Source organism: Hordeum vulgare, chromosome 5H (assembly GCF_904849725.1).
Source record: "Hordeum vulgare subsp. vulgare chromosome 5H, MorexV3_pseudomolecules_assembly, whole genome shotgun sequence".
Classification (NCBI taxonomy): Eukaryota; Viridiplantae; Streptophyta; class Magnoliopsida; order Poales; family Poaceae; genus Hordeum; species Hordeum vulgare.
Genome location: NC_058522.1, coordinates 56,151,101 through 56,170,200, shown reverse-complemented (window position 1 = coordinate 56,170,200; position 19,100 = coordinate 56,151,101). Strand labels below are relative to the sequence as shown.

The following is a 19,100-nucleotide window of genomic DNA, read 5'->3' as shown; positions in this document are numbered from 1 at the left end:
TGGTGAACCGCTATGTGATGAAGTCTGAGCATGATTAGTCTATTGATTGTCATCCTTTCGTCGCGGTCGGGATCGCGCGATGGTTTATACCTACCAACCCTTCCCCTAGGAGTATGCGTTGAATGCCTTGTTTCGATTACAAATAAAACTTTTGCAACAAGTATATGAGTTCTTCATGACTAATGTTGAGTCCATGGTTTAGATGCACTTTCGCCTTCCACCATCACTATCTTCTTTAGTGCCGTGCAACTTTCGCCGGTGCACAAAACCCACCATTAGCCTCCCTCAATACAGCCACCATACCTACCTACTATGGTTTTTTCAAAGTCATTCCGAGATATATTGCCATGCAACTACCACCATGACATGTGCCACCACGTCTACATTGCCATTGCATGATCGTAAGATAGCTAGCATGATGTTTCCATTAATGTCCATGACATGCTAGATCATTGTCATGGTACACTACCGAAGGCATTCCATATAGAGTTATCGTTGCTCTAAGTTTTAAGTTGTAAGTGTCATGATCATCATTGATGGAGCATTGTCCCATGTGAGGAAATAAAAGAGGCCAAATATGCCCACCAAAATAAAAAAAATAAAAAAAAGAGGCCAAAGAGCCCATTCAAAAAAAATGAGAGAAAAAGAGAGAAGGGACAATGCTACCACCTTTGCACACTTGTGCATATTAAGCACCATGATCTGCATGATTGGGAGTCTCTCGTTTTGTCACCACCATATAGCTAGTGGGAAACTTTCATTATATAACTTGGCTTGTATATTCCAATGATAGGCTTCCTCAAATTTGCCTTAGGTCTTCGTGAGCAAGCAAGTTGGATGCACACCCACTAGTTTTCTTTAAGAGCTTTCACATACTCTTAGCTCTAGTGTATCATTTGCATGGCAATCCCTACTCATTCACATTGATATCTATTGATGAGCATCTCCACAGCTCATTGATATGCCTAGTCAATGTGATCATCTTCTCCTTGTTTTGTCTTACAACCTCCACCACACTCCACATCACTTATAGTGCTAAAACCGTGGCTCACGCTCATGTATTGCGTGAGAGTTGAAAAAGTTTGAGAAAGTAAAGGTGTGAAAACAATTACTTGGCCAATACCGGGGTTGTGCATGATTTAAATTCGTTGTGCAATGATGATAGAGCATGGCCATACTATATGATTTTGTAGGGATAACTTTCTTTTGGCCTTGTTATTTTGAAAGTTCGTGATTACCTTGCTAGTTTGCTTGAAGTATTATTGTTTCCACGTCAATAGCAAACTATTGTTTTGAATCTAATGGATCTGAACATTCACGCCACATAAGAGCAGTTACAAATGACATCTATGTTAGGTAGCATGAAAGCATCAAAAATTCATTGTTTATCACTTCCCTACTCGAGGATGAGCAGGAGTTAAGCTTGGGGATGCTTCATACGCCTCAAACGTATCTATAATTTTTGATGGTTTCACGCTGTTATCTTGTCAACTTTGGATATTTTGTTTACCTTTTATATCTTTTTTGGGACTAACTTATTAACTCAGTGCCAAGTGCCAGTTCCTGTTTTTTCTGTGCTTTTGACTCTTCTCAGATCTGAATTTGGAACGGAGTCCAAACGGAATAAAATCCCCAAAATATTTTTTTCCAGAACGGAAGAAGATCGAGAGGCTTGAGGGCCAAGAAAGTGGGCCCATAGGGAGCCCACAAGCCCTATTGCCGCGGCCAGGGGGGAGACCGCGACAACCAAGCTTGTGCCCCCGTGGCGCTCCCCTGCCCTAGGTCTTTGGCCTCTAAATTCCCTAAAAATCCAGAAAAAATCAGGGCGTCCACTTAAACACTTTTCCGCCGTCGCAAGCTTCCGTTTCTGCGAGATCTCATCTGAAGACCCTTCCCGGTGCCCTGCCGGAGGGGACTTTGGAGTTGGAGGGCTTCTTCATCAACATCATCACCCCTCCAATGACTAGTGAGTAGTTCACTTCAGGCCTACGGGTCCGTAGTTAGTAGCTAGATGGCTTCTTCTCTCTCTTGGATCTTCAATACAAAGTTCTCCATGATCTTCATGGAGATCTATCCGATGTAATCCTCTTTGGCGGTGTGTTTGTCGAGATCCGATGAATTGTGGATTTGTGATCAGATTATCTATGATATATATTTGAGACTTTGCTGATTTCTTATATGCATGATTTGATATCCTTGTAAGTCTCTCCTAGTGTTGGGTTTTGTTTGGCCAACTAGATCTATGATTCTTGCAATGGGAGAAGTGCTTGGTTTTGGGTTCATGCCATGTGGTGACCTTTCCTAGTGATAGAAAGGGCAGCAAGGCACACATCATGTTGTTGCCATCAAGGGTAACAAGATGGGCTTTGTCGTAGATATGAGATTGTCCATCTACATCATGTCATCTTGCTTAAGGCGTTACTCTGTTCTCATGAATTTAATACACTAGATGCATGCTGGATAGCGGTCGACGTGTGGAGTAATAGTAGTAGATGCAGAAAGTATCGGTCTACTTCTTTTGGACGTGATGCCTAGAGATATAATCATTGCCATAGATAACGTCACGACTTTGCGCGATTCTATAAATTTCTCGAGAGTAATTTGTTCACCCACCGTCTACTTGCTTTCATGAGAGAAGCCACTAGTGAACGCTACGCCCCCCCGGTCTATTCACACCTATCGTTTCCACTTTCGCTTTCACTTTGCTTTGTTACTTTGTTGCTTTTAGTTCTCACTTGGCAAACAATCTATAAGGGATTGACAACCCCTTCATAGCATTGGGTGCAAGCTCTTTGTGTTTGTGCAGGTACTTGTGATATTCCTTCACTGGATCGATACCTTGGTTCTCAAAACTGAGGGAAATACTTACCGCCGCTGTGCTACATCACCCTTTCCGCTTCAAGGGAACACCAACGCAAGGCTCCAAGGCCTCGGGGGAATCCTTTGCATATTTTCCTAGGAAGTCCCTAAAGGCGTAGCCATAGTAGAAGGATTCCTGGTGCCGTTGCTGAGGAGTATAAAGACAAGAATAGTCTCCCGTCAGCATGCTTGTTTCTGGCGCCGTTGGAAGGTCTTTTGTTGCAGTAGCACTTCTCTCCTCCTTCTCCTCCTTCTCCTTCTTCTTCCTCCTTCTCCTTCTCTTTCTTCTTCTCTTCTGCTTCTCTTCTTCTTCTTCTTCTTCTTCTTCCTTCTTTTCATTTTTCCTCTTTCTTCTCCTCTTGTCCCCTTCTTCGGGCTAAATTAGCTAATTATGCCTTTTTGGAGGTAATTATGTCATTTTGGAGGATAATTAGCTAACTATATGTTATTTTTATTAAATAGACCATTTTGGATCTAACTAAGCTAATTATGTCATTTAGGTGGAAGCCTAGCTAACTATAGGTCATTTCGGAGCTAACTTGGGTAAAATAGGTCATTCCGGAGCAAACTATGCTTATTAAGCCATTTTGGATCTAGCTAAGCTAATTATAGGCCATTTAATACCTAAGTTAGGGGGAATAGGTCATCTTGGAGCTACGAAAGCCTTATTATGTCATTTAGGAGAGAACTTAGCTAACTATAGGTCATTTTTTAGTAAATAGGTCATTTTGGAGCTAACTAAGCTAATTATGTCATTTAGGTGGAAGCCAAGCTAACTATATGTCGTTTTGGAGCTAACTTAGCTTAAATATGTCATTTTGGAGCTAACTATGCTTATTAAGCCATATTGGACCATTATGCGGTTGTTCAACAAAACACTAGAAATAACATACCATTATCGTCATCACGGCGGTGAAGCACGGTGGCTCTGGCTTGTTTCACCTGGAAAAGGCTGCCCTGGAGAAGGCTCCACTGTAGAAGGGTCGTGCGACGCGTTTTGGGAGATATTCTGCACCAAACATCGTTTGCAATGTGATGTTAGCCTGAGGACACTCTTAAGATCACTGCACTGAAATGAAACTCACCGTCCCCGCCATGTTAATGACTGGCATCGCCGGAGGGACTTGGCCGGTCTTCCCGCACATAGACTGTACATTTGTTTTCGACAAGTCAAACTTTTTAGTTATTAATGAAACGGACAATAAATTGCAATATTTGAAATAATATGAAGAAGAAACTTACCACGAAGAGCTCGTATATGGCCCTGTTAGACGCATCATTCCGTGCCCTCTCCGCCTCCACCAATGCAGTCGTCCTCTCCTCCAGCTCCCTCATCTCCTTATCCTTCTCCGCCAAAACCGCTTGCATTGCCTCTCTCTCTTTCAGAATAGCAGCCTGCAACACAAGTCATTGTTAGCATTGTAATCATATTGGTTCCAACGCACAACATAATGCGGAAAGATAGTTGAGTCCATTAAACTAACCTCGATGGCGAGCTCGATTGGCCGTGGACGAGGTGTTATCTCAGGACATGAGCTCGTTTGGCATGCCTTTATCTACCGGAGAGTGCTAGGACAACATATAAGGCCGTCTCCAATGGCGATCGAGCCATGGGGCCTACCGTTGCCAGCTATCATCACCAGCTCTGGATCAATAGGCCCCTCGCTCGGGTTCAAGTCCTCCCCTTTCCTCGCCTTCCTGTGATCTCTATACTTCACGAGCTTGTGGTGGGAGGAGATGTTGGTGAAGTTTTCTGGATGCTCGAGGTCAGACTCAGAGAATGCCTTGACCTTCTTGTACGAGGCAGTATGGGCCATCGCATACAGGTCGTACATCTGTGGCACATTCGTATTATTGTGACGCGCCTAAAAGAGAGAGAGAGAGAGGAAAATTGTATTAGTAAAGGGCTCAAGATAGCATTAAGAATGAATTGCATGAGGCATGAAGCAAACCACATACCCAGTTCTCGCCAAATTGGATTAAGTTGACGCTCCCTTGATGGTGTGGCACACCAACCATTTTTCCACGCCTCTCCTTGGCGTTGTTGTGGCTGGCCTCCCATGTTTCGGAGCACCACTGATCCACCAAGGCCTCCAAACAATCCATCTTATCCACACACCATCTCGGGGGCACCTAAGTTAATAAAGAGAAATTTGAGCGCGTAAGAACCAAATCAAGGAAACTAACTACAAAGCGTTAATAATATGTAATTACCTTCATGTAATGCTCCTTCTCCATCTTAGAATCATGGCACTTCGCCTTGTGCATCCTAATACGCCGCGAGGCATAGTAGTCTCGAACAGCCTGCAGCCGAGCCTCGTGCCGAAAGTTTTGAAGTAGGCGGTGACATTCGGTTTCGATAACCTTTGCCGCGTCTTCCTCGTATCCCTCCTGACACCTGTAGTAGGTATGCAAACAAGACAACACCGATTAGTACAATAACTAGCTATGGTTGATTTATAATTGTGTTAAGGAGAAATTACCCGGAACTGTCGGATCACCATGTCGGCCCTCGTGTGGCACAAAACACCGTCGATCTCCACCTCCGGCGGGGCCCGGGCACCCAAGTAGTGCTCCGAGGTCATTCCTACCTCTCGCTCTCGACCGGGCAACGTAACAAACCCTGGGAAGTTTTGACGGCAAAGCACACCAAGGACGCTATTGGACTTGCGGACACCCTTGGCAAAAATCCAACCCCTGCAGTATGATAAATTAAAGCTAAAACATTAGATATTTGAGAAAACGTGAAGGCAAAAGGTTAAATAAGAGTAAATTAACTTACTTGTCCCCATTTGGCTTAATCGACCACCTCTGCTTGCGGGTCGTCGGCACAAGCAGGAGCCACGAACTACCACGCTCGTAGACGGTAGCCCACTCACGCAGCTCCTCGTCGCTATCAACATGGCCACTTGGCTCAGCCCAGGTATCCCACTGGGTCTCTGGGGACGTACCCTCATCCCTACTTTGCTCCGGAGTCGCCTGGAATGAAGCCTCTGGGACACGAGTCTCGTGGGTCGAAGGCTCGTCGACCCGAGGCTCGTGAACCGGAGATCGTGTAGCCTCCACCTCAGACGAATCCACCCTAGAAGTCTTGTGCTCACGTGAATCAGCTTGGGGTGGTGGGGGATACCGTGTAGCCTCCACCTCAGAAGGCGTGGCGGCCACCGCCCTACCTCTCCCGCGGCCACCTGTACCTTTAGTACAACATAAATACCAACATGAGTAATAAAATGTATATAAATACCAACATGCATACAACATGAGTACAACATAAATACCAACATGAATACAACGTGTACCTTTAGTACCTCTCGGCGTCGCGGGGGGTCAACCTCCTCTCACTGGGGGCGCTCCTTGGAGAGTAGAGAGCAACGCTCTTCGAAGAGGCGAGGCAGGAATGGAAGTACCCATCCCACCACCTGATACGTCTCCAACGTATCTATAATTTTTGATGGTTCCATGCTATTATCTTGTCAAACTTTGGATGTTTTGTATGACTTTTATATGTTTTTTGGTACTAACTTATTAACTCAATGCCAAGTGCCAGTTCCTATTTTTTCCGTGTTTTTGACCCTTTTCAGAGGAGGATTTTAAACGGTGTCCAAATGGAATAAAACTTCCGAAAAGATTTTTTTCGGAACAAAAGATACGCGGCAGACTTGAGAACCAAGGCAGGGGCCAGCAGGGGACCCCGCAAGCCCCCTAGGCGCGGCCAGGGGGGCGGGCCTAGCAGGCTTGTGGGCCCCCAATGGCACGTCTGCCCTACCTCTTCCGCCTATAAATCCAGAAAAATTCCAAAACTGAAGAAGAGATCCACGAAAATACTTTTCTGCCTCCGCAAGCTTCTGTCTCCGCAAGATCCCATCTGGGGCACGTTCTGGTGCCTTGCCAGAGGGGGGATTCGTATACGGAGGGATTCTTCATTAACACCATGACCTCTCCGATGATGCGTGAGTAGTTCACCATAGACCTTCGGATCCATAGTTAGTAGCTAGATGGCTTCTTCTCTCTCTTGGATCTTCAATACAAAGTTCTCCATGATCTTCCTGGAGATTTATTCGATGTAATCTTCTTTTGTGGTGTGTTTCTCGAGATCCGATGAATTGTGGATTTATGATCAGATTATCTATGAATCTTATTTGAGTTTCTTCTGATCTCTTATATGCATGATTTCATATCCTTGTAATTCTCTTTGAGTTGTGGGTTTTGCTTGGCCAACTTGATCTATGATTCTTGCAATGGGAGATGTGCTTGGTTTTGGGTTCATACCATGCGGTGACCTCACCTAGTGACAGAAGGGGTAGCGAGGCACGCATCGTGTTGTTGCCATCAAGGGTAAAAAGATGGGGTTTTGATCATTGGTTTGAGTTTATCCATCTACATCATGTCATCTTGCTTAAGGCGTTACTCTGTTCGTCATGAACTCAATACACTAGATGCATGCTGGATAGCGGTCGATGTGTGGAGTAATAGTAGTAGATGCATGGTCTACTTGTCTCGGACGTGATGCCTATGTGTATGATCATTGCCTTATATATCGTCATGACTTTGCGTTGTTCTATCAATTGCTCGACAGTAATTTGTTCAACCACCGTAATATGTGCTATTTTGGGAGAAACCTCTAGTGAACACTATGGCCCCCGGGTCTACTTCACACCATATTTTCAGCCTTACAGTTTTACTTCGTTGCACTTTCCGCCTTCAGATCTCACTTTGCAATCAATCTTGAAGGGATTGACAACCCCTTTATAGCGTTGGGTGCAAGCTCTTTTGTGTTTGCGCAGGTACTCTGGACTTGACGCGATTCTCCTACTAGATTAATACCTTGGTTATCAAACTGAGGGAAATACTTACTGCTCTTCTGCTGCATCACCCATTCCTCTTCAAGGGAAAAACCAACGCAAGCTCAAGAGACGACAGAAGGATTTCTGTCGTCGTAGCAGAAGAATTTCTGGCACCGTTGTCGGGGAGTATCAAGTCAAGAATAGTCTCCCGTCAACGTGCCAATTTCTGGCGCCGTTGCCGAGAGGATCAAGTCAAGAACTCATCCAAGTAAGTGTCGCAAACTCATCTCTTGCATTTACTTTTTTTTGCCTCTCGTTTTCCTCTCCCCCACTTCTGAAAAACAAAAATTTACAATTTTTTGTTGCCTTTTTTGTTTGCCTTTTTCGTTCGCCATTTTCTCTCGCTTGCTTTCTGTTTGCTTGTGTGCTTGCTTGCTTGCTGAAGTCACCATGACTGAAAACACCAAACTTTGTGACTTCTCGAATACTAATAATAATGATTTTATTAGTACTCCAATTGCTCCCGCCACTAGTGCGGAATCATACGAAATCAATGCTGCTTTGCTGAATCTTGTTATGAAAGAGCGATTCTCCGGCCTTCCTAGTGAAGATGCCGCATCCCATCTTAATACCTTCATTGAGCTTTGCGATATGCAAAATAAGAAAGATGTGGATAATGATGTGATTAAATTGAAGCTTTTTCCTTTCTCGTTGTGAGATCGAGCAAAAACTTGGTTTTCGTCTTTGCCCAAAAATAGTATTGATTCTTGGAACAAGTGCAAAGATACTTATATATCCAAGTATTTTCTGCCGACTAAGATTATCTCTCTCCGTAATGATATCATGAATTTTAAGCAACTTGATCATGAACATGTTGCACAATCTTGGGAGAGAATGAAATAGATGATTAGAAATTGTCCCGCTCATGGCTTGAGTCTTTGGATGATTATACAAATCTTTTATGCTGGCTTGAATTTATCTTCTAGAAATATCTTGGTCTTTGCCTCAGGTGGAACATTCATGGAAATCACGTTAGGAGAAGCCGCAAAATTCTTAGACAATATCATGACGAACTACTCTCAGTGGCACACTGAAAGGTCACCTACTAGTAAGATGGTACACGCTACAGAAGAAATTAACTCGTTGAGTGCTAAGATGGATGAGTTAATGAATTTGGTTGCTAGTAGAAGTGCTCCTTTAGATCCTAATGACATACCCTTGTCTTCCTTGATTGAGAGTAGCAACGCTAGCTTGGACGTTAATTTTTTTGGTAGGAATAACTTTGGCAACAACAATGCTTTTAGAGGAAACTTTCCTAGGCCTTTTCCTAGTAACCCCTCTAATAACTTTGGCAAATCCTACAACAATACTCATGGGAATTACAATAGATTACCCTCTGATCTAGAGAGTAATATCAAAGAGTTTATCAACTCACAAAAGATTTTCAATGCATCCATAGAGGAAAAACTACTCAAAATTGCGATTTGGCTAGGAGCGTTGATAGAATGTCTAGTGACATTGATGCTTTGAAAGTTAGATGTGCTCCTCCCAAGATCAATATGGATGAAACCTTGAAACCTATGTGTGTTTCCATGAGTGAGAGCAATGAAAGAACCCCCAAATTCGTGCTAGACATGAATGGCTTAAAAGGGCGTGTTCTCGTGATAGCAATCATGAAGATCTTAAGGTGCTTGGTGTGACTCCCATTGAATCTTTGTTTTCTTGTGTCAAACCTAATGATGATGGGGCTGGATATGAATCCACTTTGGTTGAAAAAAGCCCCAATGATTCGGAGTCCATCTATCTTGATGCTAAAAGCATTAAAAGTGGAGTAGAAGATATTAAAACCTTGAGTAGTAATGAAACTACTACTTTGGAGTAGAAGATATTAAAAGTGGAGTAGAAGATATTAAAACCTTCAAGGAATTCAATTATGATAGTTGCTCCTTGATTGAATGCATTTCCTTGATGCAATCCATGCTAAACTGTCCACACGCTTATAGCCAAAACAAGGTCTTTACCGATCATATCGTTCATGCTTTGCTAAAATCTCTTGAAGAGAAACTTGAATTGGAAGTCTCTATCCCTAGAAAGCTTCATGATGAGGGGGAACCTACTATCAAAATAAAAATCAAAAACTATGAATGCAATGCTTTGTGTGATTTGGGTGCTAGTGTTTCTGCGATTCCAAAGTCTTTATGTGATGTTCTGGGTTTTAATGAGATTGAGGAGTGTTCTCTTAATTTGCATCTTGCGGATTCTACTGTCAAGAAACCCATGGGAAGGATCAAGGATGTTCCTATTATTGCAAATATGAACTATGTACCCGTGGATTTCATTGTGCTTGACATTTATTGCAATCCTATATGCCCTATCATTCTTGGTAGACCTTTCCTAAGGACTATCGATGCTATCATCGATATGACGGAAGGGAATATTAGATTTAAATTTCCTTTAAAGAAGGGCATGGAGCATTTTCCTAGAAATAAAATAATATTGCCTTATGAATCTATGATGAGGGCTACTTATGGTTTGAGCACGAAAGACGACGGTACGTGATTCTACCGCCTTATGCCTAGCTAAGGGCGTTAAACAATAGCGCTTGTTGGGAGGCAACCCAATAAAATTTATCTTTTTCTTTCTGTTTTGTTGCGTCCACACCATCATAATTCTTTTATGATTGTGTCTTTTGTTTTTCTTTTTGTGTTTGAGACAAGCAAAACCTTTATGACTAGTCTTGGCGATGGTTGTTTGATCCTGCTGGAAAAAGACATAAACTTTTCGCTCACGAGATTATCTTTCATTTTTATTCAGAAAGAGCTTTTGAGTTGATTCTTTTTGCTCCTGGTTGATATGCCTTTTTCCCAGGCAGTCGTAATATTGCAGAATTTTTTAGGTAACAGAAGAATACGAAGTATACAGATTGCTACAGACTGGTCTATTTTTGACAGATTCTATTTTTGTTGAGTTGGTTGCTTGTTTTGATGAAACTATGGATAGTATCGGGGGGTACTAGCCATGGAAAAGTGAGAATAAAGTAATATAACACCAATATAAATAGAAATCAAGATTTCTACAGTACCTAAAGAGGTGGTAGTTTGTTTTCTTTTGCTAATGATATCACGAGTTTCTGTTTAAGTTTTGTGTTGTGAAGTTTTCAAGTTCTGGGTGATGTTCTCATGGACAAATGGATAAAGAGTGGAAAGAGCTCAAGCTTGGGGATGCCCAAGGCATCCCAAGCCAAATTCAAGGACACCAAAAATCCTAAGCTTGGGGATGCCCCGGGAAGGCATCCCCTCTTTCGTCTTCAATCCATCGGTAACATTACTTGGAGCTATATTTTTATTCACCACATGATATGTGTTTTGCTTGGAGCGTCTTGTATCATAGGAGTCTTTTCTTTTTGTTGTGTCACAATCATCCTTGCTGCACACCTTTTGAGAGAGACATGCACTCATCGTGAATTTGCTAGAATGCTCATTGTGCTTCACTTATATCTTTTGAGCTAGATAATTTTGCTCTATGTGCTTCACTTAGATCTTTTAGAGCACGGCGGTGCGTGACTTGGTAGTTGGTTTGTGCTATGAAAGTAGTCCCAAAGGTGATAGGTACACAAAGAGGATACAAAAACTTCCATCTTCATGTGCATTGAGTAGAAAGCGAAGTTTGATTCCTCTCAATTAGTTTTGAGACGTGGATTTGGTAATATTAAGAGTTATGTTAGTAGGGTGTGTTGAATCTAGAAATACTTGTGTAGAATTTAGTGATTCCCGTAATATGCACGTATGGTGAACCCCTATGTTAGGAAGTCGGAGCATAATTGATCTATTGATTGTCATCCTTTGTGTTGCGGTCAGGATCGCGCGATGGTTAACACCTACCAACCCTTCCGCTAGGAGTATGCGTTTAGCACTTTGTTTCGATTACTAATAAAAACTTTTGCAACAAGTATGTGAGTTCTCCATGATTAATGTGAGGCTATGCACTTTCACCTTCCACCTTTGCTAGCCTCTCTAGTGCCGCGCAATTTTCGCCGGTGCACAAACCCACCCTATGCCTTCCTCAAAACAACCACCATACCTACCTACTATGGCATTTTCATAGCCATTCCGAGATATATTGCCATGCAACTCCCACCTTTCCGTCTCATGACTTGTGCCATCACTCTCATATTGCCATTGCATGATCGTAAGATAGCTAGGGAGATGTTTCAACGTCACACGCCAAGCTAGATCGTTGCACATCCCGGTACACTGCCGGAGGCATTTCCTATAGAGTCATCATCGTTCTAAGCTTCGAGCTGTGAGTAAATAAAAGTGTGAGATCATCATTATTAGAGCATTGTCCCATGTGAGGAAAAAAAGAGGCCAAAGTTTCCCACATAAAAATAAGAGAAAGAAAGAGGCCCAAGAGCCCAAAAAAAAGAGGAGAGAAAAGTAGAGAAGGGACAATGCTACTATCTCTTTCCACACTTGTGCTTCATAATAGCACCATGTTCTTCATGATTAAGAGCCTCTTGTTTTGTCACCACCATATGCTAGTGGGAATTTTCATTATATAACTTGGCTTGTATATTCCAATGATTGGCTTCCTCAAATTGCCCTAGGTCTTCATGAGCAAGCAAGTTGGATGCACACCCACTAGTTCCCTTTTGAGCTTTCACATACTTATAGCTCTAGTGCATCCTTTGTATGGCAATCCCTGTTCATTCACATTGATATCTATTAATCGGCATCTTCATAACCCTTTGATACGCCGAGTGAGTGTGACCATCTCCTCCTTTTTGTCTCACAACCACCACCACACTCTATTCCACCTATAGTGCTATATCCATGGATCACGGTCATGTATTGCGTGATAGTTGAAAAAGGTTTGAGAAAGTAAGAGTGCGAAAACAATTACTTGGCCAATACCGGGGTTGTGCATGATTTAAATTAGTTGTGTGGGGATGATGGAGCATAGCCAAACTATATGATTTTGTAGGGATAACTTTTCTTTGGCCTTGTTATTCCGAAAGTTCATGATTACCTTGCTAGTTTGCTTGAAGTATTATTTTTTCATGTCAATAGCAAACTATTGTTTTGAATCTTACGGATCTGAACATTCATGTCACATGAAAGAACATACAAAGGACATCTATGCTAGGTAGCATTCCACATCAAAAATTCAGTCTTTATCACTTCCCAACTTGAGGACGAGTAGGAGTTAAGCTTGGGGATGCTTGATACGTCTCCAACGTATCTATAATTTTTGATGGTTCCATGCTATTATCTTGTCAAACTTTGGATGTTTTGTATGACTTTTATATCTTTTTTGGGACTAACTTATTAACTCAGTGCCAAGTGCCAGTACCTATTTTTTTCGTGTTTTTGACCCTTTTCAGAGGAGGATTTTGAACGGTGTCCAAACGGAATAAAACTTCCGAAAAGATTTTTTCCGAAACAAAAGATATGCGCCAGACTTGAGAACCAAGGCAGGGGCCATCAGGGGACCCCACAAGCCCCCTAGGCGCGGCCAGGGGGGCCCACGCCTAGCAGGATTGTGGGCCCCCTGTGGCACGTCTGCCCTACCTCTTCCGCCTGTAAATCCAGAAAATTTCCAAAACTGAAGAAGAGATCCACGAAAATACTTTTCCGCCGCCGCAAGCTTCTATCTCCGCAAGATCCCATCTGGGGCACGTTCTGGTGCCCTGCCGGAGAGGGGATTCGGATACGGAGGGCTTCTTCATCAACACCATGACTTCTCCGATGATGCGTGAGTAGTTCACCATAGACCTTCGGATCCATAGTTAGTAGCCAGATGGCTTCTTCTCTCTCTTGGATCTTCAATACAAAGTTCTCCATGATCTTCATGGAGATCTATCCGATGTAATCTTATTTTGCGGTGTGTTTGTCGAGATCCGATGAATTGTGGATTTCTGATCAAATTATCTATCAATCTTATTTGAGTTTCTTCTGATCTCTTATATGCATGATTTCATATCCTTGTAATTCTCTTCGAGTTGTGGGTTTTGTTTGGCCAACTTGATCTATGATTCTTGCAATGGGAGAAGTGCTTGGTTTTGGGTTCATACCGTGCGGTGAACTCACCCAGTGACAGAAGGAGTAGCGAGGCACGCATCATGTTGTTGCCATCAAGGGTAAAAAGATGGGGTTTTCATCATTGGTTTGAGTTTATCCCTCTACATCATGTCATCTTGCTTAAGGCGTTACTCTATTCGTCATGAACTCAATACACTAGATGCATGCTGGATAGCGGTCGATGTGTGGAGTAATAGTAGTAGATGAAGAAAGTACCGGTATACTTGTTTCAGACGTGATGCCTTAGCGGACTGGATAGTGGTCGATGTATGATCATTGCCTTAGATATCGTCATGACTTTGCGCGGTTCTATCAATTGCTCGACTGTAATTTGTTCACCCACCGTAATATTTGCTATTTTGAGAGAAGCCTTTAGTGAACACTATGGCCCCCGGGTCTACTTCACACCATATTTTCAGCCTTACAGTTTTACTTCGTTACACTTTCCGCCTTCAGATCTCAATTTGCAATCAATCTTGAAGGGATTGACAACCCCTTTATAGCGTTGGGTGCAAGCTCTTTTATGTTTGTGCAGGTACTCTGGACTTGACGCGATTCTCCTGCTTGATTGATACCTTGGTTCTCAAACTGAGGGAAATACTTACTGCTCCTGTGTTGCATCGCCCTTTCCTCTTGAAGGGAAAAACCAACGCAAGCTCAAGAGACGACAGAAGGATTTCTGTCGTCGTAGCACCACCCGCCGACGAAGAAGGAGCCACGGAGTGCTTTCGACCCTTTCCCACCATCTTTCAACACGTGTCATGACAAAGAGTAAATGAAATTAGTACAACATAAATACCAACATGAGTAATAAAATGTATATAATTTAAGTGTATAATCGTCATAAATACCAACATGACTAATAAAAATTGAATACGTAACATGAACTCAAAATTTATTTATCTCTACTATTAAAGGGGGATCTGCGGTCGTCGTGATGGTTCGACCTTACGTACGATCCCCCTACCGCTAGCCCTTCCACCGATTTTTTTCCAACCCTCCATAAACGAGGCGGTTAAATAAAGCAAACAACCGGTTCAATACCCCACCTCGCACCCCCCGCCTCGTTCGATTCCATCATTTGACCCTCGATCAAACGTGGTAAAAAAATAAGCTCATCCTGCACACGCGAGGAAAGCCAGCCCACGATCCCATCTCAACCAGCGCCCTCCCTCTCTTACCATCCCGCACGAGACAAAAGAAAAAAAGAAAAATATCCACCCACGATGTGGTTCCCTTCCCATGATCCTACTTCTCCCTCCCCATCACGATTCGTTCATCCCTCTCTATCTATGATTAGAACCGCCTTCTCGCAGCCACACCCACCTCTCGGATGGTGCGAGGTAGGGGCAGCAGCCGTCATCGGAGTCGCGAGGACTTCCCTCCTGCATCTCCTCTCACTCATGTCCTTCGGTGCAAAGGTCTGGTGGGCCGACGGCGAGAGGCAGGGGCAACAACCACCGGATTTCCTTCCTGCAATCATACATCTTCTCTCGCTCATGTTCTCGAACGCACCTGCCTCCCCCCACGCTCTCACGATCCCCTCCTCTCGGCCTCCATGTCCTCCCCCAACCCCGGCCACCACTCCACCGCCGGCGCCGCCTCCCCTCCTTTCCCTGCTCGTAGATCCGCTCAAGCAGCGAAGCCCACGGTTACATCCTCCATCTCTCCTCCCGACGGGAACCCTAGCCGCCGGTCATGCCGACCGACCGACTGACGGCGGTGGCGCCGATCCGATCGGGGCATGATGCAAGATGATGGAAGAAGGGATCCGGGAGGTGGGGGACGGCCGCAGCGGCGCCGACCACGCCCATGCCGGTGGCAGTGCCGACGAAGCCCGCCCAGTCACCTCCCACGCCAGCCATGCCCGCGCCCACCGCCACCCCCGTCGCGCCCGCTAAGCCGCCACCCCAGTCGCGCCGGTCAAGCCGCCTCCGGTTGTCGCGCCCGGGTCCGCGCCGCCGCCCGTCGTGACGCCTCCTCTCGTGTCACCACCTCCCGTGAAGGCGCCTCCTCCCATGACGCCACCACCGGTCACCGTGCCTCCGCCCGCGACGATGCCCCCGCCGGCGGCCGCACCGGTCGAGGCGCCCGCGGTGCTCCCTCCCGTGGGGAAGCCTCCTCCGGTGGCCGAGGCACGTCCAAGAGCAAGAACAAGCACAAGAGAAAGAGGAGCGGCAAGAAGAAGTCCCCCGCCACCGCGCCGGAGCCGCTCAGCTCCCCAGCCCCCATCGCGCCCGAGCCCACCACCGTGGAGGACGTCTCCGGCCCCGCACCATCCGCCAACGATCTGGTAATCCATCACCCTCTTATTTTTTGTTAGAAAAGATAGGCAGCAACTAATGGCGATCGAATGAACATTTCTGAATTTGTTCTTGGTGCAGAGCGGGAGCGGCCGGCAGTACCGGTGCTGGGGGATCGTCGTGCAGACCGCCGCCATGGCCGCGCTGCTGCTGTCGCTAGCGTGGTGAACGTGAAACACAGCAGAGAGATACATCCATACATCCATACATCTTATTCATGTATCGAGTCCATGATTTAACCATTACGCTTTGCTTGTTATTATGATAGAGATCCATCATTTGTTCGAGGCTTGTAATAAACAGTTTTTGACATATTTTGGCATCCAGCCGGGTCGGGATCCATCATTGCGGCGCGTATTGGAGGCCCGCGGTGGCGGCATTCCATGGCCGTGGCTGCTCGGTCTCCGGGAAGAAGAGATGAGTTGGGATGGAGAGAAGAGAAGGGAGAGTACGAACGACGCAGCTACCTGCTGGTTCGGCGGCGGCTCTGGTACCGGATCCAGGTTTGAGTCCAATTTTTTCTCCTCCTGGCTACACGATTGGGGTTACCCAGAGGTCACTCTCCCTACCGCTGCTCTCCTGCACTCATGGAGATGTCTTCGCCCTCGCATACGTCATCTCCGTGGAGGCTAGCGTCATACTTTCTTCCCCTGGCCATGCTTGACCTCCTCCTCACTCACGATGCCCATGTTTAGCTACGTCAAGGCTGTGAATAAGAGGAGAGAAATGAAGACGATGGCAAGCTGGAGAAGAAGACTCATCGTCGGCTCCTCCTCCCTCTTACCCATTTTCACTGATTGAGGTCTATGTAGACGGAGCATGTCATGGAGCAGGGCACAACCAGAGATGAAGCACTTTGTACCTGCATTGCCTTTTATCAATTTTTGTTGTAGTGTTTTTTCTGTGATCCGTTAGATAACCTCTTTCTTATGTTTTGCTGCTTCTTTTAATCGTTTTGATGTTTCAGTTCCCGGGGGTAAAATGGCCATATGATGTTCCACTTCTTGGGCACAAAATAGCTATATCAGATCAAGTGCACTGTGTGAAGGTATGCAATAACTCGGTTCTTTTATTTTAACATATAGCATTTTTGTTCACAAGAAACATGGTAATCCAGGGCGGGGTGAGAGCTTTGTATTCTCAAACATGGCAATCCATAATGTCTAGGTTGTAATGCACGTTCATATTCATAATAATACTCTATGCAGTCTGTATGCAACTAATTCTTGTAGGTACACTCATTTTATTCATAAATTAAGAACATATCCGTTTTAATTATCTAATTTTTCATCACCTCCCATCTGTTCACTATAAATATTGTTCCCCACCAGATTTTCAGTTGGTCTGGTTTGTACTTGTGCAATGATGTCTTGTATTAAGCTACATGATAGTTTGATACATATTGCAGGGTCTTCATAATTTCTGTTGAACTGGCACGTTGTGTCTTTGGTTTATGCCCCAAATCGTTGAGTTGCTTCATTCCACTCCTGATGCTGAAGTGTAGATTTTAATTGCAAATCCGGTCATTTTAGGCATTAGGCAACTATGCAAAAAATAAAATTCTGCATGCTAGATTAACTCAATATTTTTTATCATGAAGTTTTAAACTTGTCACTGGTGTAAATTTACTTGCACGGATTTTAGTGAGTGACACACCTTAGAAGCACCTATCTGGAGGAACAAACACGGCGATACGGAGACATAGACACAACCACATAAATAAAGAGACACATAGGGCGTGTTTGGTTTCTTGCATAGCTTCACGCTGCATCGTATGCACCATCCTGGCCGAGTCAAGCCTGGCTAAGCCGATGCAAAAAATAATTGAGATGTATGTTTGGTTGTGTGCATACCGTGGAGCAGGCCAATGTGAGAAGTTGTTTGTTATACTGTATGAGAAAGCACATACACGCCTCCCCATCCGATGCGACCCCTGCAAAGCACACGCCGGCGGGGCAGCGGGAGCATGGATGCCCGGCGATGCATGGAGAAAGAGGGATCTCCTCCCGGCGGCGACGCAAGAGGGATCTCCTCCCGGCGGCGCGCAAGAGGGAGCTCCTCCCGACAGCGGCGCAAGAGGGAGCTCCTCCTGGCGGCGCAAGAGGGAGCTCCTCCCGACGGCGGCGCGGGACGGAGCTCGGACTAACGGCGGTGGCGCAGGACGGAGCTCAGACTGACGACGGCGGCGCAGGACGGAGCTCGGACCGACGACGCAAGAGGGAGCTCGGACCGGTGGAGGACGTGAGTGCAGGCACGAGATTGCATCAACGCTACGCCCGATTCTCGCGTTCCTCTCAGCCTGGCTGAGAGGGCTGTTTTTGCATCAGCCGGGCCAGGCTGAGGGGCCCGTGCAGGAAACCAAACAGATCGAATTTTGTATGCCCGATGCGACCCAGGTGCGAGCCACCCAACCAAACACGCCCATAATGCTTCATTTAAAAAAACATTTGGGGATATGGTGATTATATGTATTTTTTAAAAAATATGCCATATAATATGAGGTCACAGAAGTTCCGCATTTCCATTTGTTGTCTCCCTTTTCAAGTGCTCAATGAGAAACAAAGGATATTTCGAATCAACACCAAGCTTCCCTTCACTCTCACCCATGGACGATTGACTACCAGCGGTGGGGCTCCCAGATGCCATGTTCCCTAACAGCAAGTAAAATCGACAGTAGGACCAGCATTCAAGCGAGCACAACATCATGCAGCTAATTTGAAACGCAAGAAGCAATGGCATGGCTGCATGAGGAAGCAAGCAGCAGCAGCTCATCAACGAGCCATAAAGATATGAAGAGGTTGAGGAGAGGCTGCTGCTCTTAGGAAACGGTGGCACGTTCGCTGGAGGCTGGAGCAGCTTGTTCCTTTTGTGGCGAGCGTGTCTGCGAGCCTGCAAAATAGGGTTTGTATTGGGCCTCCCAATTCCCCAATGAATCCCAGCCGTGTCCTTTCTTTAATTTGGAAATGAGGGGATACTGTGGGATACGCGTATCCTGGCGTGTCACCGTGTCTCGCCATACTAGGACGATAAATCATCCATGTACGTGCTTTGTAGAGTGGCAAACCTATCAGTGA

The 19,100-nt window shown here is 45.1% G+C and overlaps 1 pseudogene; it reads left to right on the top strand.

Annotated features, from left to right (window-relative positions):
* Positions 1-15,281: 15,281 nt before the first annotated feature.
* Positions 15,282-16,194, top strand: LOC123396313 (annotated as a pseudogene).
* Positions 16,195-19,100: the final 2,906 nt, after the last annotated feature.